Source organism: Schistocerca cancellata, chromosome 6 (genome assembly GCF_023864275.1).
Source record: "Schistocerca cancellata isolate TAMUIC-IGC-003103 chromosome 6, iqSchCanc2.1, whole genome shotgun sequence".
NCBI classification, from domain to species: domain Eukaryota; kingdom Metazoa; phylum Arthropoda; class Insecta; order Orthoptera; family Acrididae; genus Schistocerca; species Schistocerca cancellata.
This window is the reverse complement of record NC_064631.1, coordinates 663,655,435-663,681,810: the sequence shown is the minus strand read 5'-3', so window position 1 is coordinate 663,681,810 and position 26,376 is coordinate 663,655,435.

The following is a 26,376-nucleotide window of genomic DNA, read 5'->3' as shown; positions in this document are numbered from 1 at the left end:
GTGGGAACCGAGGTGATGATAGAAATTTTCATGGCAATCCTGGATCGCGTAATCAAGGAAACCAATTCCAAGATCAAAAAAAATGTACGAATGACAGAAGTTGATAGAAGGAGAAGAGGAGGACCAGCTACGAGGCCCTGCAGGGGCACTGTAAGTAGGCTGTTTAGGTTTTTATATTGGTAACGCCACGTAGCACTCTGTATGAAAATCACAGTCTGTGGCTGGTTGGCATTGTTGTAATACTCGCCATTGTAGCGTTGGGCAGTTGGCTGTTACCAGCTCGTAGCGTTCCGCAGTTGGAGGTGAGCCGCCAGCAGTGGTGGATGTGGGGAGAGAAATGGCGGAGTTTTGAAATTTGTAACACTGGATGTCATGAACTGCTATATATATTATGACTTTTAAACACTATTAAGGTAAATACATCGTTTGTTCTCTATCAAAATCTTTCATTTGCTAACTATGCCTATCAGTAGTTAGTGCCTTCAGTAGTTTGAATCTTTTATTTAGCTGGCAGTAGTGGCGCTCGCTGTACTGCAGTAGTTCGAGTAACGAAGCTTTTGAGTGAGGTAAGTGGTTTTTGAAAGGTATAGGTTAAGGTTAGTCAGGGACATTCTTTTGTAGGGATTTTTGAAAGTCAGATTGCGTTGCGCTAAAAATATTGTGTGTCAGTTTAAGCACAGTCATGTACAATTTTCAAAGGGGACGTTTCATATGTCGACCCAAGCCGAGGATACCTCACTGGAATCTTCTGATTTTTTTCTTGTAGTTTGAGTAATTAGTGTAGCTATTGTTTATTGCTAGCGCGTAATCATAGAGAGAATTTCCTTTCTAGTTGTAGTTTTCATTCTTGTACAGTAAAACAGTTGTGCCATGCATGTAGATTTGCACCAAGGATTTCGCAGCTGCGCTTGCAATTAACGAGATATTATTTTCAATGCCATGTTAATGTGTTTTCTTATTTTGCTCTTCAAATTGTGCTTTTCTGTGTTCTCGTGTGAAATATTGTGACAATAATAGCGTGTGAAAAACGTAATACTAGGCTCCAAAGCAAACTAAGAAATGACAGTGAAGACGAAAGCAGTGTGTTAGCGCCACCGTGTAATGAATTGACTAATGTTCAAAGTAGTAATTTAGTAATTGTGCATAGGGAAATGGAGCGGACTGCAAATAATGGTGTAGGCAGTGAAACAATAAGTGAACAGGGAAGCATTATCGATCGATCGGTCGGCAACAGCTTGCCTCAGGAATCCGAAATGACAGGACACAATCTAGCAAATACTGTTGGTTCAGGATTTGCGTCCTCGCCGTTTTCTCAAATAAGTCAAGACACATTTTCTGCTTTTCAAAATGCGAATATTGGCGGTTCAAATGCATTGCCGAATAGCACTGAGGAACATGTTTCAGACACCAGTCCATTGTTATTACAATTAATGCAACAAATGAGACAAAAGCTTCAAAAGTTAAACACAATGGAACAATATCTTCAAAAGTTAGACACAATGGAACCACACCAGGGACAAACACAGCAACAGTTAGACGCAATGGAACAAAATCCGAGACAAACACAGCAAAAGCTTCAAAAATTAGACACAATGGAACAAAATCAGAGACAAACAGAGCAAAAGCTTCAAAAGTTAGACACCACACTTGAACAAACACGTGAAGATTTAACTACTGAGTTACATAACATTGAATCGAAATGTCAAAAAGTCTGTAATGACGTAAAAACACAAACTTGTGAGCATTTTCAACCTATTTTTTCGCGGCATGAAGATGCATTACAGAATCACGAAGCAGCCATAAAAGAACTACAAACCATTGTTCATGAAAATCATGAGACATTGCAAGCTAAAATTGACTCAGTTGCATCTACCGATTCGGTTACGCTACTTGCAAAAACTCAGGAAAACTTAAAGGTCACAGTAGATACGATTTCAACACAAATGGACACTCTGAAACTTGGTTCAGAAAAACACACTGAGGAAATAAGTACACTATCGGAGAAAATAGCCGAACTTTCGGATTAGTTCGCTAACTTATCTGCAAAGGTAGATGATGATCTGAATGACACAAAACCGGTAGCCATCACTGACACAGAGGACTACGAACAAATTAAGAAATTCAAACAAAATCAGAATCAAATTAATACGCAATACAAAAGAGAAATCCGGGAAGTACAAGATCAGTTGGCACAAGTAATACAAAAATTACATATTTCAGAGGACACTCGCTCTCCAACATGGGAAGAGGAACTTAGAAATACGGAAAAGCCACAAAATAATAACACAGGGCATTTCGGAAATTATGAAAGAAATTGGCAAGGTGCACCGAATTTTGAGATGGAACCGCCGACACGACGTATCAATGACCGACATGCTACCCGCCGACACGATGATTTTGACTATAAGCTGTTCATTACCACACGTAAATTCGAAACATTTCAGAATTCTGGCTACGACATTCATCCATAAGCGTGGCTCCATCAATTCTCTCATTGTTTTCCTCCCAACTGGTCATTAGAGCACAGATTAGAATTTATGTGTGGCTACTTAGAGAATGAACCAGCTGAAAGAATACGATCGGTCATTCATGATTGTCACAGTGAAGGAGAATTTTATCATGCCTTCCTCTCAGCATATTGGTCTCGAGCTACACAAGACCGAGTAAAACATACCATCATAATGATGAAACATTTCGTACAATCTGAATTCTCCAGTCTTGTGAAATATTTTGAAGACATGTTGCACAAGAATCAGTACCTGTCAAACCCTTCAGCCCCTCAGAACTCATCCGCATTTGCTTAATCAAATTACTTGAACATTTACGACATATTATTTTGGCAGGACGTTGCAAAGACGACATTGAAGCTTTTCAGGGACTCTTACAAGAATTGTAAATTGACACTGACAATCGCGGAACGCGAAAACAGGAACACAACAAATGCAGGTCACATCCGTCGCAATTCCGTGATGAAAGAAACAATAACTGGACACGAGAAGGCTATTCTCACAACACAAATCGTGGCCAAAACAGACACCACCCGTATGACAACCGTTGGCAGAGTAGTAATAATCACAGGGAAAGATCACCTCTCCACGGTAGTCACTATCACAGAGACAATCAGAGAAACAGACAATATTGGAACCAAAATAATTATTATCAAGGGAGACAGAATAACTTTAGACACAACGGTCCAGCCCGCAGTTACGATTCGGGCATAAATTCTCCACCACGTGACCGACAAGAAAGAAACTATGGAATCTACCGACATGACGACAGACGATATGATCGTAACGACAGACCTGAATTGCATCAGAACTGGCGGGATTCAAACAGGGTTGGACCCTCTCGACAAGGTGAATTTGTAGAAGTTAGGTCTCCTAATCCTAATAACGACGCGCGCCAACAAAGAGACAGACAATGACTCGCACAGCAGGCAGCCACATGCGCCGGCTGGCTCAGAAAAAAATAACATAGACGCTAACCTTGAGAAAAATTTGAGCATTCTTTACCGATGTACCATATACCACATGATAATTCCGTTGAAGCTGGAGCTCTGCATAGTAGGAAGAGTAAAGGATTGCACCACATTTCACATGTAAAACCGTTTATCGAAAGATAATCTGCTTATCAACTTAGTCTTTGCCATAAAATTTTTCACTTCACGCCACTAGTACGCATTGTCACACATAGAAACTGTTATCATGCAATAATGTTTTCAAGCTAACTATCCAATCTAGAACCTAGGGAACATATTTAGAGAGTAATTACCACTGCATTGTGATAGTGAACAGAGGACGCAGTGTTACTGTGTGTGTGTACATTCTTGCTTGTTAGTTGCACGATTACGTAACGACTATAAGGCTTACATACTTAGAACATACAATGCTAATGAGATTTTAATGCAACATTTTGGTTTACTTGAAAAGATATTCTTTATTTGAAGTACTTTCTGTGAGATTAAAGATAACTTAGTAGTTGGTTTCTTTGACAGCTACACGATTATATCACGACGCTACTAACGTGTGACACAATTTACATTGTTGGTTTTGCGGTGTATCTGTTTTATATCTGCACAGTTTTTGTGTATTATTCTGGAAAGTAAAACATGTTATAGTAGTAACTTTTGTGGTATAGCTACAATGAGACAGCCTTTTCCGTTGCACACCTATACATTACAGTACAATACTTTCTTCATCACGGCAATAAGCATAATAACTAAGATATCTATACGCAAAGCATTTCACTTTTGTTTATGAGGAGGTGAGTACATTGACTTCAGCAGAACTTTGCTTACAGAGGACGATACCTACGACACTTCCACAGAATTATCTTACAGCAAGACGCACATTTAGCGCTGCAGGACACGCATTTGGATGATTAATTTTGTACTTAAAACATTTATTTTTAAAGATTTTTGAATTACAAAGAAAGTTTTCCATAGTACATTTCATTCCATTGCTGTAATCTGTAACACCTGAGGGTATAATTACATTAATCCTCAGGGGGGTACACGCTTACTTTGTGTACCACGTGTTTGGCAAGCACAAGCTAATATGGTATTTGCTTATACAACTTTACACATCGGTACCATATTTCTCTAACACACAAATTACACAGCTATCTGATCATTTAATTGAGAGATAAGCATTTTTTTTTACTACATCAGTGACACATGTTTATGCAATTACACAGTTGGGATTTAACGTACTTTCTGTGAAATACCAGATGACACAGTGGTTAGTTTATGTGACAGCTACACGATTTTATCACGACGCTACTAATGAGTGACAATTTACAATGTTGCTTTTGCGGTGTATCTGTTTTATATCTGCACAGTTTTTCTGAATTCTTCTGTAAAATAAAACATGTTTTAGTAGTAACTTTTGTGGTATAGCTACAATGAGACTGCCTTTTCCGTAGGACAACAATACGTTACAGCACAGTACTTTCTTCATCACGGCAATAAGTGTAATAACTAAGATATCTATACGCAAAGCATTTCACTTTTGTTTATCATGAGGTAAGTACATTGACTTCTGCAGAACTTAGCTTTCGGAGGACGATAACTACGACACTTCCACAGAGATTATCTTACAACAAGACGCATAGTTTAGCGCTACAGGACAAGTATTTGAGTGATTAATTTTGTACTTAAATCATTTATTTTTAAAGATATTTGAAGTACAATGATACAAAGTTTTCCATGATACATTTCATTCCATTGCTGTAATCTGCAACACCTGAGGGTATAATTACATTAATCCTCAGGGGGGTGCACGCCTGCTTTGTGTACCATGTGTTTGGCAAGCACAAGGAGCCCTAGCTAATATGGTATTTGCTTATACAACTTTACACATCGGTACTATGTTTCTTTAACACATAAATTACACAGCTATCTGATCATTTAACTGGGAGAGACAAACATTTATTTTACTAAATCAGTGACAGATGTTTACGTAATTACACAGTTGTATAACTTCACACTTATGAAATTGTATTTTGTCTGTACTTTGTGAACTGTTCATATTTTTTCGGAACCATTGTGATACTATGAGAGCTTTGAATGATGTATTTGGTAAGGGAGCATGATTTTAAAGTACGTTTGAGGTAGATGACACTATTGAAATGAGCAGAGAATTTTTTTAGGTTTTGACATTATTGCAGAAAGCTACGACGTTTTTGAGATTTGACTGATGTGTTATGACGTTATTTTTACGAGACGATGTGTATTATGCTGTTGAGTTATGTTTATGATCAATAAGATGATGCTATCGTATATGAGGAATTTGATTGTGCTACGTATTTATTGTGATGAAATACTGAAGAAGTGTCGACGAATACGTAATCCTCAGGGGGTACACGCCTACATTGTGTACTATGTGTCTGGCAAACACAAGGAGCCCTAGCTAATATGGTATTTGCTTATACAACTTTACACATCGGTACCATATTTCTCTAACACAGAATTACACAGCTATCTGATCATTTAACTGAGAGACAAACATTTTTTATACTACATCAGTGACACATGTTTACACAATTACACAGGAGACGTTTCAGCACAAACAGACAATTTTATGACAGCGGTTACGAGGGAAACAAAGACCGCAACTGCTAGGGCCCTAACTGGTGCGGATTAATAGTACAGGTTCAGTGGTTACAGATACAGACACTTAACTGGTGACAGTAAAATCATATATATGTGGGAAATACTGGGAATGGAGACAGAGACAGAGGTTTGTCAGTTTTGGAATGATAACACCAAAAGAGAATGGAATAGTGAACAAATGGGTTGTAGCTTGAAAAGAGTTCAGTCTTCAGTAAGGGAAGGGGAGAACAGGAAAACAGACAGACTGTGTACTATGATGAAACGCTGCCAAGTTAACAGTTAATCTGCAGGAAGGTAATGGTAGGGAGAATAGTTTGATCTGTAGCACTAGAAAAAGTGAAGGTACTGTTATGCGTGAAGACAGTAAGGACACACAAAAGAGAAAATTCTTCTCTCTGCAGCCCGGCATTGCTCAATCACGTGGATGCATCAACACGAGCCAACTGCTAGGCATAAACATTTCTACAAGTTTAGTCGGTCACCAAGATGGCCATAAATCACAGTGACTCTAGTATAATTGTTGTCTTTGAATGAAACTGTCATTTATGTTCGTCTCGTTGCCTATTTCTTCCAGTTACCTTCCATACTACACTGTACCAGTTCTTTCTATGTATAGTCCAAGTTCCATCGAACTATGTGGCAGTGCACGTCATGCGAAAGTTACTTTAGTCGTTAAGTTCAGCACACTATCATTTACCATAGCAGCTATAGACACCATGTGCACACAGTCGAAGCTTTTGACTGGTACTGTTCTTGAAGTATCAGTGCGCCGAAGGCGTCAACTGACGAACTTTTTTTCTCTTCTTAAATGTGTGTAACTACTCTTTTCTAGTGTACGTCATAATGCCGGCTGCCGCAAGTCTCTCATGTGCATTCTTCTCACGCAGGACCATAGCTTTTTGATAGTGAAGATCTTACAGTTGTTAGGTCTACCTCCTGATGTATCTTTTGCAGAAGTGGTTTTCCTCCATTCGGTGCCATTAGTCATAGGTGAAGGGAAAGGGAACTTTCCCCAACGTTGGACAGGTCTGATTTACATTTTCGAGTGTTTGAAGGCAGATGCTGACGGTTGTGGAGCTGCATAGGCACACGCCTGTTGTATCTTTTTTTTCCCTCGCCATTCTCCTTTGGTCCATGTCAGTCGTGAGAAGTCCACTGTTAAGTGAACATTCACTTCTGTTCGGGCTACACAGTTAATCGTCATGAAGAGTTTGAACTCTATTCCGATAAGTTTAAGAAAACAGTTATAATGTTGACTAATATGGGCATGAATTAAGAATAAGGCGGAATATCTTTGCTAACGAAACTTACCTGTATTTGAAAACGTATAAGTATATCGTGTTGGCACCGTTCCTGGACGCTACGTTAGTGCTCAACGCCGAGCAGAGAATCAAATCTGCAGAGAAACACAATGCCAGATTTGGTGATTAGTAGAATAAGGAGACAGTGAAAAAGGATGTCGATGACCTAGTAGCTGGAAAAGTCAGCACCTGGGAAGAAGAAGAGCACTTTTCTGTACCTAAGATCTTATTTGGTTAGTGTTTTTCCGCCCTTAAGTGGGAGAGACTGTAACAACACTAACGTTATCCTACTGTATATGTAATAAATTTTTCCCCTGAATTTCAATAAATTTGCATAATCGACGTTCTGATTTCATTTCTTTTTTTGTTTCATGCCATTATGTTGGAGAAGCTATAAACAATTTTCGATGTAAATTTTAATATTTATCTCAAATTTCAAGTAATGTTGTAATCGAAGGGAAGTGTACCTAATGTTGAAACTATTGTAAGAAGTGAAAGTTGTATTTGTACACCTGGTCCATACGTAGGCAATGTATTAGAATATGTGGAATGTAAAACCTTTGGCGAATACCCTGTCTGTAGGGGAGCGGTAAAAGGCAGAGGCAGGCGAGCGCGGGAAAACGCACACGGGCGCGGTACGGCATAACGGGCTCAGCAGTAGTAGTCGGAGTTGGGCATCGATCTGAGGAACACGTGCTGGATCGAGGAGGCTCTCCTGGAAAAAGTGGTTTTGTTGAGCCTCGGATGCGCTGTTTCCGACGTCTATACAGCATGACAATATTCCATAGGCACTAAATGGGAAAGCATTGCGACGCCATGAAGAAGTAAAGTGCCGATATTTCATGAGCCATTGCTGTAATTGCACGTGTGCTTTGTGCCTCGCCATCTCGCCGCCTGCCGACCGCCTCATCGATACGAACAGGTTGAAACTTTCAGTACTGTATTCGTGTGGACCATTGTTTCTTTCGCTACATACTGTTCAATAACAACTTAAATTTTACCAGAACTGTCCTATCAATTGATTATCCTCACAACTAACCTAGACAGGGTCCTTTCCACATGTTGTGCAATCCGAGTATCCCAAGATGAAGATTTAAAGTTTATGTTAATAATAATTACCCGCAGGCCTATCAATGTTAAAATGATGTTTAAAGAACTTTGTTGTTAATGAATACTGGACGAATAATATAGGTATGACCAAGGTGGAAGATAATGTTGAAATTGGTTTAGTAATGGAGTTTATTTAAATTGAGACAAAAATAACGGTAGTTAAATGAGCAGGAAATAAGACAAAAAGAGCGGAAAATCATATTTTGGAAATCTTGAATGCTTAATGCTCTCAATAATCAAACTTTCACTACAGTGATCATAATAGTTTCAGGGTCCCCCCACCCCCTCCTTTTTTTTCTTTTCTATTCATTTGAATTCAAAAGTGTACTGAACTGATTTGACCAGCCAAGTTAAAGTCAATATAAAACCTAAATTTATCAGTGTTTTACCCTTCTTAAAATTGACATTGTATGTGTGTTTCAAAAGTGCTATTTCTAGGGTAACCTATGCCCGATTTCAGTCGTATCAATAGACAAAACGCAGTTTGTAGTAATCATTATAGTGTAATGTTGTGTATTTATAGCTTGTCCAAATTAGTACAGAAAGTGAAAATATTAGTTCAGTAGATTTTTCTGGTTCTAAAATTTACCATGTAATGCAGTATTACTACGTGTTGTTATGCTTGTACGTACATCCACTTGCACAAGGAAAAAACTCACTTAATGCCTAATTAGGCTTGCGACCGTATTATTAACAATTGGTAGCATCTGCTTTGTATATTTCTTGCCCGTCCTAACGTGTAGTTGCACTTTAGACTTGCTTGACGTATCATTGTTGTTACTGAGTTAGTGTAAGTCTGATTTTGCCTCCATTCAGGTACACGCGGTCAACATATTTACTAAAATCCTTTCTTATAAGGTGAAGCCCGTCAACTTACCATAGTACAGGCTTTAAAGAGTTAAGGTACGCCCGAGCGTAGACGTTACAAGACCCTCCCCCCCCCCCCAACCCCATGAGAATGGTACCTTCGTGGGGCATGTTTAAAATTCTCTCACGGATTTGGTAAATGGGCTAATTTAATATCTTAAAAAATTACACAACTACTCTCTGACCCTAAACGAAACAGAATTTTTGAAATTAGTTCATCATTTAGTGGAAGACTGGGTAGTGACATCAGTTCCATAAAAATTAGAAAACTACTGAGAATAGTTTTTTCGAGTTGTCACGAAGTGGCGTTCCGAATTTTTCTTACTATGTGCCCAATATATTAGCCTTCAAGAAGCACAAGTTTTTAACACAGACAATTAACTGTTATTCTGAATGCTATAACACATTAACATTGCTGTTTTTTTTATTTTAATGCAATGTGCAATATTTTATTTCTCATACAGTGTGTCTGGCATTGGGAACTGCTAGTCGAAGCACAAGATTTTAAAAACTTATTTAAAAACGTAATGTTAGTCAGATTAAAAATGATTTATTTTTGACGATTTCTTCAGTATTAACGTTGGTTTGTTTTCGCAAGAAACTGATTATAGTTATTCGCTCATATGATCCTCATGAAATTGCAATAATGCTTACATGTTTTCGCAAGAAACTGATTATAGTTATTCGCTCGTATGATCCTCATGAAATTGAAATAATGCTTACATGTCTGCAACTGGGGAAACTCCCTCCCCCCCCCCCCCCAGTTCCGCCAAAGGTATAAACTTTACTACCCCTCAAACCTCTTCCTTTTATTTTACCTTATCGATGAATCTGTTCTGCTCTCGTGCTTCGTAAGATTCCCCTAAGGAACCTGCAAAACAATTCCCCCTAGACGGTTTTAATCGGTTCTGACGCTCTCTCCAAGACTGTTCTTTTATTGGGCCTCATAGCGTCCCATTTCCTGATATGTGCTCACGCTAAAAGCAGCCGAAAGGGGCCGAGGAAACTGTCAAACGTTTGCGACTGTCCTTGGGTCCATAAAATGGTGGGTCCGGCAGGTTGGTGCACAATTTTATGGGTACCTTGCTGGAAGATTTATGAGGCGAGTTTTACAGCTTGGCTGCTAAAAGCTGGCCCTGCACAACAAGCCAGACGTTTTTCAGCCTGTACTCAACAAACAGAATACGTCATCCACTGCTGATACATTGTTCACAAAAATACACACAGTTCCCATTAGCGTGATAAGATATCTGAGCGCTAATCCTAATTCTACGTTAGAGGACTACCTGTAATCTGTTGCCTATGAACGGACTGATTTCGGAGGGTAATAACGGTTTAAAATAAAATTTTAATGCATTATACGTAACAAACGTTTTAATTATGAACGTGCACTCCACTGGAGATCGAAACGAGTCTACTGGGGTTCACTTGTATGTGGCACCCGAATGTGATAATAATACTGACGTAAATTAAAATGAAACTGTTCTATTATAAAAGATGTATGTCTCTGAGAGACTCTATAAATCGGATCGCTGACTGTGCACGACCGCTAAGCCAAAGATACTGCTTCTGGTCTGAGATTGGCACACAGTATTGGGTAGCTGTCTGTAAGCGAAAGAGGATGGATTAGGCTGTTTTTGTGGTGTGCTCAGTGAATCCACCAACTGATAGATTAATGTAGGAATCATGAGTACATGTAGTATTGGAAATCGAAAGGTGGAAGCAAAAGTCTCCAACCAAGCAAGGTAAAGATGTTAAATAATTATGACTTTCGTTTTGCCAGCACGTTAGTGTAGATGAGTTGGCTGATAACTGTCAATTGTTGAGTAACCCCAGAATGTACGTAAACTGATTTGATGTAAGAGCTAATTAGATATTTCCCTTTTGTAATGTTTCTATGATTTGTTAACACAGGTATATGTAATTTGATGATTTGTATTTATGCTTTTTTGTGAGGTTAGATAGTAGTTGCTGTATCAGTCTCATAGTTAGTGAATCAATTAGCAGAAAGAACGTAATTCTTCTGACTAATGTAATTTGAATTGTCAGATGTTTTGGAAAGCCAGACTTAAATTGGAAATCAATTTCACTAAAAAGTCAGTGTTAGTAAATCACTACAATCAGTACCGCCTCCCTGACAGCGTCATATGTTTGTTAAAGATGTTGGATTTTTCTGAAATATTTTAATTTATCAATCAAAAGTATTTCATGTACATCTCAAATTATTACGGCCAGCATTGCACACTGCTGAGCCTGTAACTAGGACACTTTTATTTTATTTTATTTTACTTATTATTTTTTATTTTTTTTCATGAGAGACCAAGAACCTAACTCCTTACACTGTTGCTGCTTTAGAGGTAAGACAATTTAACATATTCGTTATGTGCACAGGGACCAGAGTTACCAGTTTTGAACAGGGTCAGAGGATTCAATGCCTAATGGGCTGAATGTGTTTTGCAGTGACTGTATTTCTTTATTGGTACTGGGAGCTGCATTGACCAATCAATTCGTATAACGTTTTTGCTACAAATAACACCTTAATATGGGTGAATAAATGTAGGCGAGCTATCCAGTGAACTGTGGTCCCATTTATCATTACTATGACTGAAACAATGTGAGATTATGTTGGAGAAACAATGTGGTCAGGCTGTCTGCGAATTCACTGAATGCATCTGTGCGAACGATAATACACAAAAGAAACGCGCGCTACTGCACTCAGCACGAATACAGCCGTTTCCATCACTTTAGGGTGCACATTTGCGTCCGATAGATGCGGTGCATCCACTACACTGCGCAATGCATTTCGTGGAATCGCAGGTGACAGATTAAACAATTACGCGCAAATTGCCGGTTGTCCTCGTGTTGTCGCAGGCACTTACGCACTCTTCAGCGCGAGTGCTGTGATGAATTCGTCATTTCTATACTCGGTTTAATTGCCACATGAACGACACAGCGAGCCTAACTGCACGATGTGCAGTTTTGAAACGTTTTGTGCACACGAGTCTTTGTTCATTAATGGAATAGTGAAAAATACCGACTACACGACTATACTATACTCGTATACTTAACTTTTAAGTGTTGTGAGAAGGGATTTTCATTTTAACAATGACGACTTGAAATAACTCGTGTATTCAATGTATACCCACGCAAAGATTTTATTTTGACCGAAGCATGCTTCGGATTGAAGCTTCTGTTGTGATGTCCAGAGAAATTCTGCTATATCTTTGTACTGCTTATCACGAATGATTAGCTCTGCCGTAGCTGCCATAATCATCAGATAACGATTGCTGGATTAAGTCCTCCTCTACACGTATTGCGATCTCGATTTACGCGATTACACGTCGTCCTTGCAGATTTTCTAATCTCATCTAACCAGCTTCATTTTCGTCATCCTCATGACATATTCTTCTATTTACTATTAAAAACAGTCTTGATCACGATTTATATTTATTAAGGTCACCGGTTTCGACCACTGCTGTGGTCATCTTCAGACCATTGAGTAGGAACCTCTTTCGGCTGGAAAATCACTGCTAGAAGTATTTGCGCCAGCAGAATAGAAATGCGGAAAACACAGGTCTGAAAACAATTTATTGGGCACACCAAATCAAAACAATAATACAGTCTCCAAAAGAATAACCGACTCGATCCCTGCTGATCGACACAAATACAAAATAACAAATAATAATAACAGAAAAGACCCGACTCTTCACGGGAAGCGTACACAATAAGCAGTTCTACAATATCAAGACATCGACTATACCAAGCACATCTAAAAGAGATTGGTCAGCTAGAAGAGGCGTTTGGCTGTAGCTGCCGGGGCGGCACCGCCGCATCCTTCCAAGCGGTGTGTCGAACTGCCTTTTGCCGGCAGTGAGCCACCTTATAAAGCCCGTTGGCGGAGGTATCTGCCGGAACTACTTGGGATCACGTGCCTGGCGTAACAAAGTAGCTGGGCTAGCTGCGACCACTGGTGAACCTGTTCTACAGGCTCCATGAATCAGTAGTTGTCCCTGGCGGCCGTTGTGGAGACCTGGGGTTGTGTTATGTTGTGGTTGCTGGTAAGTATTTGTTTTGAGGACACAGACGACATAGGTTTTCCTGGTGAATATATGCCATGTGATGCTGGCATCCCTTGTTGGTCGGGAATGAAGCGGGATGCCGATGCAGTAGGCACTACGATGTATGAAGTGAGCGGTCACAGCAGACATCCCCCCCCCCCCCCCCTAGCGGTGACTGGAAGGCGGGGCCATGGGTGACAGGAGACAAGGGGCGATTGGAGGCACAGTATCCATCTCCATGGGTGTAGGGCGGTTGCCGAAGGGTCCACCTGGGGTGTGACTGCCGGCGACGGCGGATGTGGAGGCCGGGCGAGGAGAGGTGAACCGTGATCCTTGAGGGCTGACAGCCATGGAGATGGCGGAGGAGCCAACAGTGGTCCACACCAGGGGCGAAGCTGGTTGGTGTGCTTCTGGCACACCATGCCGTCATTAAGGATGACTGCCACCATAGTGCAGAGGATTAGTGACGATACGCTGGCGGAGACCCACTGGGGACTTTGCTGGGTGAACACCATTGCCCAGACTGGATCCTGCAGAGAATAACAGGGCTGTGTCGAATTCGGAAGAGCAGGTCAAGGAGACGACGGAAACAGGAGAGACAAAGGGGACTGATGAGGGCGGGCTTGAAGTTTTTCACCTCAGGATCTTCCATCCTTAACAGTGGATCGGTAGGAGGAAAGAAAATTGGGAACGGCGTCGTCCAGGGAGTGCTGGAGACGCAATTTTGGCATCTAGACTTTGAATGTGCAGAAAAACCCTTCGGCTAATCCATTAGAGGCAGGATGAAAGGGAGTCGTATAAATCAGCTGTATGCCCTGGGAGATGCAGGAGGTAAATACAACAGATGTAAATTGAGGACTGTTGTGAGTCACCAACGTCTCTGGAAGGCCCTCAGTGGCAAATATGTGAGAAAGAGCTTCGATAGTATGGGTAGAGATCATAGAGGACATGCAGGAGACATAAGGTAACCTGCTGGTTGCGTCCACAAGCCAGGAGGAACATAGCAATGAGCCCACAGAAGCCTAGGGCAGACAGGACCAAGGAGAAGAAGCAGGAAGCCATGGGAACAGGCAGCAAGGGGCCGCCGACTGGTACTGTTGAAAACAGGGACGTGACGCCACCATGCGGGTGATTATGGCGTCCATCCCCTCCAGTAGACATGCTGGCAGGCAAACTGTTTAATCAGTACGATCCACCAATGACTGACGTGAAGGAGCTCCAAGGCCTGCTGATGGAGGGAGGGCGGCAGCACCACCTGCCAACGGTCATTATCATCCAAGATGTGGAGGACCCCATCTATGACAGACAGGTCCATACAGCGGTGCCACTGGGCCCAGACCTCCAGATGCAGCAGCTGATAATGGTCTGACAGCTACCCATGCTGAATGTGGTACATCAGCACCTTGAAAGTCGGGTCATCTGCTGTTTTATATGTAACTAGCTTGGGATCCAGTGGAAAATCAGCTACTGCCTCGGCAGTGGCGTCATCCGGGTGGAAACAGGCAACCAGGTCAGCATGAAACTCGGGGTCGGCACCCACTGAGAATGAGAGAGCAGATCCGCTTTGGCATGAAGAGCAAAAACGGATGTCCTAGGAATGTTATGTGGGGAACAATGCCCAACACTGGAGAAGTCGAACAATACTCGTGGGGATGACGGCCGTAGAGCTAAACAACGAGACCAGAGTCTTGTGATCGGTGTATAAGGTGAAGAGACGGCCGTAGGTGAAATCGTAGAATATCTTAAACCCAAAGATGATGGTCAGGGCCCCCTTCTCAATGTGGCCATAGTTCCGCTGAGCTGGAACAACGTTTTGGAGATAAAGGTCACTGGATGGTCGACTCCTTCGGTGATGTGAGACAAGATGGCCCCCACACCATAGTCTGTCACATCGTCACCCAAGGTGACAAACTTGGTAGGGTCATAAGGCACAAGCCAGTGTCTGGAGAGAAGACCTTAGACAGCAGAACACTCTATCACAAGCTGGCGGCGAGTCCCAGGGAACATTCTAATGGAGGAGGTGGTGAAATAGTTCTGCCAGAGCCACAGCATTTGGGATAAGACGAAGGTAGTAATTGAGTTCATCCAGGACTGACTTGAGCTGGGAGATGCCCTTGGATGGTGGCAGCTGCTGAATAGCCTCAACATACTGGGGCGTCGGTCAAATGCCATTAGTGCTCAAAATATGGCCAAGGTAGGTCACCTAAGGAACAAAAAAAGACATTTCTCCTTGTTGCCACATAAGTCAGCACCCTAAAGAACCTGGAAGAGGCACTGGAGGTTCTGGGCCAAGTCTGGGGTGGAAACACCAGTGACTAAGATGTCATCAAGGTAGTTAACTGTCCCTGGGAAGTCTCTTGTCAATGTTTCCCATTTTCGCTGGAAGAGGGCTAGAGTACCGGAGACCCCAAAAAGGAGGTGGTTGAAACCGAATAGCCCAAAAGGGGTATTGATTACTGAGATCGTTTATGACAACTCGTCCAAAGGCAACTGGATGTAGGTGTCCCACAGGTCGATTTTGGCAATCATCTTGCTGCCAGAAAACTAGTACAGGATGTCATGAACCTTGGGTATCGGATAGGATTATATAACAGACTGAGCGTTAACAGTAGCCTTAAAATCCCCACAAATGAGAAGGGATCTGTTTAGCTCCTCAAGGAGCACAATGAGTGTAGCACGTAAGCTCCTGATGTAGTTTGTATTGCAGGGCCAATGGTACCGAATGAGCCCTGTCAAAATTCAGGGTCGTTCAGGGGGGGGGGGGGGGGAGTAGAGATCGGCTTAGAACCTGGAGACCTCCAGAGATATGACGGAGAACATATCTGGGGAATCATCCAGAAGCTGCTGCAAGTGATTGTCTGCTGACTATGACTGAATGGCTGGACCCGAGATATGTATCTCAAGGCCCAGTAAGGGAAAAAGATCTGTGCCCAATAAGTTGGTGACCTTGGGGGTGCCAAGGACCAAAACCCAGGCTGTGACATCTTGAGCGAGGTACTGCTCCCAAGCCAGGAACCACCCCTGTAGTCAGATGATGTCGTTACTGTAGCTCTTCAGGGAATTATGGAACAGTCAAAGTGATGGTGAACCCACGAGAAGGTGGGAATCCCTATCGATGATGGTCACAGAGGACCCCATATCCCCTTGAAAAGGGAGACGAGTGCCGTTCAACTGCACAGTCAGAGTGATCGCTGCCGTCGTGTGTGTAAGAAACGACTGCACGAAGGGCGGCAGTGGGCTCATCTCACCCACCACGGAGTTGGAGGCGTCTATAGCAGTGTGGTCCATGTCCATCAACCATGACGACCGACAGAACTCGGCTATGCGACCCTGTTTTCCTCAGGCCAAACAGGTCTCCCTCCAGAAGCGACAATCTTGTCTCTGATGTGTGACAAAGCATTGACTACTGGAGGGCCACCATTGTCGCTGCTGCTGCTGATGCTGCCGCTGTGGCCGCCATTGGTGCAGGTGGGGACCAGTGCACTGTTCCTGGAGGGCAGGTGTGACTTCAGAAGGGGACCCCCAGCACCGCTGTGGCAGCTGTGGTAATGGGAATCAGCATCATGAGGGCCAGGTAGTGAAGACCTGCGCCGTGGACTGCAGTGTGGAATCAGAGCACAAGCACTGCTCATTAGTGCGGATAATTGATAAACAGGTATCTAAAGAGGAATCTTTCAGCTTCAGAAGCTCAGACCATAAGGTATCATCAGGGGTATGGACAAGAATCATATCACGAATGAGCAGTGTACCATAAGGCTGCTTGCAATGGCGATTGCCACAGAAAAAACGACAGTCACAAGAGAGATCTACCAGCATAGTAATCCATTCCCTGAATAACTGTGTGAGAAACAATGTGTGACACTGAACGTCACCAGTGACATCATGAGCATTAAAGTGTTTCTCCGGACGAGCCATGTAGTTTCCCCAAGACTCAACAGATTTGTCTAACTTGGGAAATGCATGGGGTGCGGCACAGAGCCCAAGAAGTGGGGAAGCTGGGTGGTACTCTTGCAAAGGCACCTTAAAAAGGAGGGTGGACATCGTCTGTAAACGCTGAATAATAAGCTCGTTTCATTGTTGAATACATTCCAACAGTGCTATGACTTGCACCGAGGATTCATCAACACCCGGAATACCTACTGCCATAGCGGACAACAACCGAGCAAATGCGGGAAACTCGTGAACCAGCTTGTCGCCGCTGAGGTATCTGCACTAGCAGAATAGAAATGTGGAAAACACAAGTCCGAAAGCAATTTATTGGACTCAGCAAAAGAAAATAACAATGCAATTTCCAAAAGTACAAGTGACTCGATCCCAATTGTGGATCGACACAAATGCAAAGTAACAAATAATAATAATAGAAAAGGCCCGACTCTTTATGGGAAGTGTACACAATAAACAATTCTAAAACGTCAAGAGGATCGTCGACCATACCAAGTCCATCTACAAGCGATTGGCCAGCTAGAAGAGGCATCTGGCCATGGCTCCTTAGGCGGCAGTGCTGTATCCTTCCAAGCGATGCATCGAACTGCATTTTGCCGGCAGTGCCCCTCCTTATAAAGCCTGTTGGCGGATGTATTTGCCCGAACTATTTGCGGTAACGGTCTGGCGTATCAAAGTAGTTCCTGGGCTAGCTGCGACCTCTGGTGAAGTTGTTCTGCAGGCTCTCTGGCAGCCATTGGTGGAGACCTGCTGTTGTGTTGTGTTGCGGTCGCTGGTAAGTATTTGTTTTGACAACGCAGACAATGTAGGTTTACCTGCTGAATATACACCCTGTGATGCAGGCATCCTGTGTTGCTTGGACGTGAAGTGGGATGCCAACGCAGTAGGAGCTACAAAGTATGAAGTGGGTGGCCACAGCAAGAACTTTTTGACTTCGGTAAATTTCAGTTCTTCCATCAGGTGTGTACCACTGCACAGCCTCTTCGTAGATTTAAGTTGCCCTGCAAGTCAGTTTAGAGCTTTATGGGTGTAAAGAGGCGACGGTTTCTCAAAAGATCCTTGTACACGTTTAACGACAATAATCACATTTTTTACCATGGGTTACAGTCCGTCACTACTTCTACTTCCATTTTCATTCACAAAGGTCTCTGTGGACTGGCGTCACGAGGTCTCTTGGGAGTCTGGGTACTAATACTGCCCATCGGACCAATCAAAAGGGAGGTTAAGGCTTCATTGAAGTCCTGAGAGCAGCTAGGGAAGTAACTGTTTTCAGAGACAGAGCCGCGATTGCCTGGGTAAGCCTTACCCCAGGGTGTGCTGAAAAGTAATGTCTCTAGTTTTTTTGTGTAAATAATCATAAACAAATTCAAATAAAAGAGAAGTTTATTAACATAGAACATCTCTACTCTTGAAACTTCCTGGCAGATTAAAACTGTGTGCCGGACCGAGATTCGAACTCGGGACCTTTGCCTTTCGCGGGCAAGTGCTCTACCAACTGGGCTACCCAAGCACGACTCACGTCCCGTCCTCACAGCTTTACTTCTGCCAGTACCTCGTCTCCTACCTTCCAAACTTTACAGAAGCTCTCCTGCGAACCTTGCAGAGCTAGCACTCCTGAAAGAAAGGATTTTGCGGAGACATGGCTTAGCCACAGTCTAGGGGATGTTTCCAGAATGAGATTTTCACTCTGCAGCGGAGTGTGCGCTGATATGAAACTTGCTGGCAGTTTTAAACTGTGCGCTGGACCGAGACTCGAACTCGGGACCTTTGTCTTTCGCGGGCAAGTGCCAGTTTTAATCTGCCAGGAAGTTTCATATCAGCGCACACTCCGCTGCAGAGTGAAAATCTCATTCTGGAAACATCCCCCAGGTTGTGGCTAAGCCATGTCTCCGCAAAATCCTTTCTTTCAGGAGTGCTAGTTCTGCAAGGTTCGTAGGAGAACTTCTGTAGAGTTTGGATGGTAGGAGACGAGGTACTGGCAGAAGCAAAGCTGTGAGGACGGGGCGTGTGTCGTGCTTGGGTAGCTCAGTTGGTAGAGTACTTGCCGGCGAAAGGCAAAGGTCCCGAGTTCGAGTCTCGGTCCGGCACGCAATTTTAATCTGCCAGGAAGTTTCATATCAGTGCATACTTTGCTGCAGAGTGAAAATCTCATCCTGGATATCTATTCTTCATGTCTACATATTTATTTCACCCTACCAATGGACACATTTCTCGCAATGAGAAACCAGTTTGTTGATACCATCATGGCGGCCATAGGGGCCGAGCGGTTCTAGGCGCTTCAGTCTGGAACCGCGCGACCGCTACGGTCGCAGGTTCAAATCCTACCTTGGACATGGATGTGTATGATGTCCTTAGGTTAGTTAGGTTTAAGTAGTTCTAAGTTCTAGGGGACTGATGACCTCAGGTGTTAAGTCCCATAGTGCTCAGAGCCATTTTTGGTTCCGTCATTGCAAAACATTTGACTTTGTTGACGGAGCCACAGCCCCAACCCTTCTAGCACCGCCCCTTGATATCAAAGTGAAGTCCTCAAAGGAGTGCTTCAAATTCTGAAAGTAGATGTCATATGTGGTTGTCCACTCTGTCACACATGTTGACATTGGCATCACTTTCCTTCAGTACAAGCACGAACAACCCAATGTAGCAAATTACTGATGTCGATTAAATCTTCACTATGCACTGCTTTCATTATTCTACGGATTCCAATTTGAGACACGTTTTCTGCAGTTAGAAAATCGATTACTGCGCTCTGCTTCTCACTCATCAACGTAGTCACATTATGCGCTGCAACACGTATCCATCTAGAGGCAGAGGGTTGGAATTTGGCGTCAGCGGAAAGTGGAAGTCGACCGGGTAATATGCATGACATGTAAAGCGATACTGAGAACAGAATAAAAAATTCGGGGACATTACTTTTAAGCATGCCGTCATACACCCAAGATGTGGCAGGTTCCCGAGAGATTGTCCTCTGGCGACTGTTCTGCCCCAATAGCCACACATCTCATCAGTTCTCTGCCCACCTTAAGATCGAGGTTTTGTTATTGAGGTTCTTACCGTCCTCACAATCCGGGTGGTCAAAGCCAAAATTCCCATTCCCTGTGACACACACTGTTCCACCGTCACGCCACGTTGCTCTCGCTGAAGGGTGCCCAGGCACATACCAGTACCCAGCTCAGCAATCTGGGTTAGCCGAACCCATACAAGCAAATGATGGCTGAGCAGCCTGAGGGGGGGTGGGGGGGTGGGGGGGGGAGGGCTCCATGTGGGGCATTATCGAAGGTATCATGAATGGAGGTGAGCATTACCCCATCCAAAAATGTGTGCACTGATCAAGAGAGACAGTGACTTCACAATCAGTAAAGCGTATGGTCCAGTCATTAGTCTACTGAAGTCACAATATCCGCTGAGAGAGACTTCCGCGACTGTCGGTGTGCAGCCCGCCAGAGTGGCCGTGCGGTTCTAGGCTCTACAGTCTGGAACCGAGCGACCGCTACGGTCGCAGGTTCGAATCCTGCCTCGGGCATGGATGTCTGTGATGTCCTTAGGTTAGTTAGGTTTAATTAGTTCTAAGTTCTAGGTGACTGATGACCTCAGAAGTTAAGTCGCGTAGTGCTCAGAGCCATTTGAACCATTTTTTGAACGGTGTGCAGCAGAAGCACAATGGGTCGGGAGTCGGCACCCAGCTTTCGGTGATCGCCCCGTCCTCCAATCCAACGTAGTGAGGGAAAGGTGGGTACAATGGTACGAGAGAGAAATGAAATTGATGTAACTGAGGGGTATTGTGGAGTTCCCAACAAGTCAGGTGTTGACATGGCGGAGTATCGGTGTTATAATATCAGCCTGTTTCCAAATCAACACTCATTCTCAACATCAGTTCTTCCTTCGCTTACCCTATTCGGTGTTACAATAAATGACATGCAACTGTCTCCATTTGTACTGGAAATGCATGACATGCTTTGGTTCTAGTCGTGGCTGACACATAAAGGTAGATGCAGTGATTCTGTTACATTTCACTTACTTGATACCTTGTAAAGATTTCGTTGTCCCAGAGAAGATGCAGAGCTTAGGTCGCGAGTTCGTTGCACTTGAAGGGAGCCTGTAAAATAACCGATGAGATTGCTCTGCGTCGGACGAGTTCCAAATTATTGATGCTGTTAGCTTTTCTTTCTTTTTTCACAACACGTGAAGCAGATAAAGCTGTAAACTGCTACTAACACATATTGCAGATGTTCCATTATGAAATCACATATATCACAGTTCATATTAGAACGAATGACAATCGTATTACTTAAGTCTTACAGAACATACGTTCACAAACTTAATACAATGTGATTAAGCTGCCCCTGCTGCTGGGTTTTATTCAGCCTACAGCACCTTCAAATAACATGCTCAAGAACTTCATACTGTCTCGCACGCTACGTGCAGACCATTAGTCTTACTGTGAAAATGAACAGGACCCTTTTGTAGGAAATTTACTGGTGGGTGCTTCCGTAACCAAGGGAGCCGAAGTGTTTGGTGTTTCAAGAGGTACCGTGTCGAACATCTACACCGCTTGCGGGGACAGTGGGAAAACATCATCCGCCAAGTCACAACGCGGACTCTCCCGTCGGAGGTTGGAGACCTCCCTCGGGCGTGGGTGTATGTGTTGTTCTTAGTTAGTTTAAGTAGTGTGTAAGTCTAGGGACCGATGATTTCAGCAGTTTGGTCCCTTAGGAATTTACACACATTTAAACATTTGAACATCACAACGCGGAGGAAGGCGCTTACTGAGTGATCGTGACAGAAGGTCATTGAAGAGGATTGTGACGGGAAATAAGAGGACGATGTGTACAAACGTTACTGCGGAGTTCAATGTCGTGCTCGCGAACCCTTGTCAACACCAAAGCAACACGATGGGGGCTCCATAAGCGGAAAATTGCAGGGCGAGCTGGAATTTCAAAATTGCTTACCAGTAATCGTAAGCCTTCTAACACGAAAACATGGTGTCGAAGCAATAACTATTTGACTATGGAGCAATTTATGAATGTCTTTTGGTCCAATTAGTTTTGTTTTATGGTGTTTTTAACTTGTGACAAAGTTTACGTTGTAATGTTATGTGTGCTTCACTGTTTATTTTCTTTAACTAATTTGTACCTGATTTTATTCTGAGAAGCTCGGTAATGTATGTAAATACTGAAAATGTAAATGTGATTCAAAAAGTACTTGAAGTGAAGTGAAGCGCAGCTGGACAGCAAGAAACTCTTTAGCGCGCAATCCCCGCAACGATAGTATTAGAGAATCTTTGAGCATGGACTCTAAAAAAAAAGAGTGTTACTCTGTATCTTGTGGAAAGAGGCCGTCGCTCAGAACATATTGTTACATTTAATGAAAATTGATATTCTAGTGATAAAACCGAGTGAAGTATGTGTAAGAGTTGCCAAACATTTATATGTACAAATTTTCCGGAAGTGAAGAATAGAAATATCTTGTTTTCGGAAAAGCAGGTGAACTTCATTGTCATTGCCGTCTATCAATCGACAGAATTGTAAGTGTACATAGTTCACTAAAATACAGGAAAAGAAATGCATTCTCTATAGTTTTCATTCAATAAGTAACAACCTCTCATAATTCCTTAATTACAATCATTAGATTATGTCTTGTACAATAGTATGGTGCTGAACTCCACTGACCAATCTTGATATAGCAGGACGTGTAGTTTGAAGGAAGTTTGTTTGTCAAGCAATCTCCTTTTCTCACGAAAAGCAGATTGCTGTTTGATCTTACTTACTTACAACAGTGGTCCCTTAGGTATGAAAAGCTACGAAAACGTGGGCTCAAAGCTATCCGCAATACGGCCAAGTAACTAACAGAGTCGTATTTTAAACCTTAAAGAATAATAACCTCCTCCAAACTGCAATACGTCAACAACTGGTGCAGAAGCTGATCATTCAAGGAGCCAGCAACCAAAATTCAGGTACCAGTTACGACTTAAGTAAAAATCTCAATCAAAAATCAATCTCTCTCTCTCCAAACACATATATAAATATTGATATTATTATTATAAAAAAGTCATTTTACAACGTCCAATGAGTGAAACATGTTGAGGGTTTGGCCATGATTTTGGCAGCCATATCGTTGTAATTCATGGGCTCCATGGATACTGCAAGCTCACACTACTGCCAAGTATTATGTGGCCATTTCGGATGATCAGGTCCGCCCCAAGGTAAGAAATGTTTCTTTGCCAATGGCGATGCTGTGTCCCAAGTTGACAGTTCCTCTGCTCACACGGCTTGCATCGCCTATGAATAGTTTTGTGAGCACGAGGATGACTGTCTCATCTCGCCTGGCAGCCGCAAAACACCAGATCTGAATATTCTTTATGCTTTGTGAACCACTTTTGAGAGAAAGGTGTGTGGTAGCCATCCACCTCCATCGTCCTTAAGAGACGTTGCCAATATTTTGCTTGAAGAATGGTATAAGACTCCCTTGAAAACCATGCAGCACTTGTATTTATCCACTCCGAGCCGACCGGAATCTGTTTTGAATTCCGTATTAGGAACGATACTGTATTGTATTTTAGGTTTTCCACGTTATTTTTTCCACCTCTCTCAGCGCTATTCTGTTATCTCGGTGGTGACTGTGTAACGCCGGAAATGCATATCCTCCTATTTCCATCTATTGTACTATAATTTTTTCCTTGTTTTGTTACCTCAAGATATGACATTTCTGTCTCTTTATATATTGTAATTGTTTTCCTATTTGTATACATACATATATATATATATATATATATATATATATATATATATATATATATATATATATATATATATATATATATTTATTTATTTATATCGATGTATAATTGGTTGTTTCATAAATATTATTTGTATTTTTACGCTGGGTCTTGCCTAGGAAAAACTGCTATCGAACGATTACATCGATCGGTCGTGTGAAGAATCAAAGTGTGTAGGATCTTTGGTAGTGTTAAGTCTGCCGCGTGGAGCGCGGGCTGAGTAGAGAGAGTCTGGCTGGAGTAGCGGGTGGAGCAGGTGTGTTGTGTGAAGCTCCCGCTAGTTGCCGCGCTTTCGGGGTTTGGCAGCGTGTAATTGCGCTCGACTTGCGATGATAGTTTTTGACATGGTGTCGCGGACGGGAAGCATTAGCTGGCGCACATCAAGAGCCCGTTTCGCCTGGTGACCGTGTCGAGAAGAAGGCGCGCCAACATCCAGCTTCTGCAACAGCCGACAATGAGTGACTGTCGCAACCTCCTCGATCGACGGCTTCAAACCTTCAATCAACCAACAAGGAAGACTGGAAGCACGTAAAGTTTAGAACTGTATGGCAGACCTCAGCTTTTCAAACTGTACCAATTCGTAACTATAATTACAGCAACTTAGCATGAACCTTTGTTGCTCATTGTCCCAATTGCACTGCCAAGCAGGGTCCCTTTCTTTTCCGAAATGAACCCGAGTGTCGTTGAAATTCAAACGCCAGCATTAAAGTAATATAGCTAATTCTATTTCACTGCTTTAATTTCAAAGTTCAGTTAAAGTATTCATAGCTGGCTACAATATTCAGATTACACAAGCACAAATTAAGAGTGCGAGTTTTGTTACCATATTTTAGCTTACCTGTGACTGCAGCTCAGCTTGGTACGTACTAAATTTTACTATTGTTAATTGTTCAGAATCATTTAATTCAAGTTCAAAGTTAAATCTCTTATTTCTAAATTGCGTAGATTCAAGTAGCTTTTGAAATGATTGTTGAGGTAGTCCAAGACTAACCGTATTTTACTGAATTTCGATGTGCTTCAGAAAGAAAGCTCACTATTAACTTCAGTCACTAAATTAACTTTCGATTTTCCTGTTTTATTAATTCTTTTGCTAAATTAAGTCAGAGTGTAGCGAAATTTATTGCTTCTGACAAACTTTCAGTTTTCACACTGCACGTGTCAACCTTCAGTTGCCACGCCTCTAGTGCTAATTATATGTGTAACAACCTTTCTTTTTCAGTTACTATAGTAATTGTCCTTAGGACTGACGACCGTAATTTGCCCCAAATCTCAAATATCTAATTACCGCTAGTTGATTGTTAACGTAACGGCCGCACATTTATTTTCTTTATTAACTTTACCCCTTTTCAAAATTAATTTCCACCAGTTTCATTTGCATTTTTCCTTTCATTTAGATGTAACCCTTTCGTCCCTCTTTACCGACAGATTAACTTCGGTGACGATTGCTTTTCCCAAATTTCCATTAGGTACACGCGGTTTAATTTTTCACTGTCATTAAGGTCGATAATGAGTGAAACATGTTGAGGGTTTGGTCATGATTTTGGCAGCCATATCGTTGTAATTCATGGGCTCCATGGATACTGCAAGCTCACACTACTGCCAAGTATTATGTGGCCATTTCGGATGATCAGGTCCGCCCCAAGGTAAGAAATGTTTCTTTGCCAATGGTGATGCTGTGTCCCAAGTTGACAGTTCCTCTGCTCACACGGCTTGCATCGCCTATGAATAATTTTGTGAGCACGAGGACGACTGTCTCATCTCGCCTGGCAGCCGCAAACACCAGATCTGAATATTCTTTATGCTTTGTGAACCACTTTTGAGGGAATAGTGTGTGGTAGCCATCCGCCTATATCGTCGTTATGAGACGTTGCCACTATTTTGCTTGAAGAATGGTATAAGACTCCCTTGAAAACCATGCAGCACTTGTATTTATCCACTCCGAGCCGACCGGAATCTGTTTTGAATTCCAAGGGTCTTCCTGCACCGTATTAGGAACGATACTGTATTGTATTTTAGGTTTTCCACGTTATTTTTTCCACCTCTCTCAGCGCTATTCTGTTATCTCGGTGGTGACTGTTACGGAGGGGAGATGTCTGAAGAAGTGCGTGCGAAATGGACCGGAAACGAAACATCTCCGATGGACAGACGAACGAGCCGCCGGCAGCGCGTCGAACAGCTATTTGAGGTTGCGGTGCGGCCGTCAGGGCGTTATTG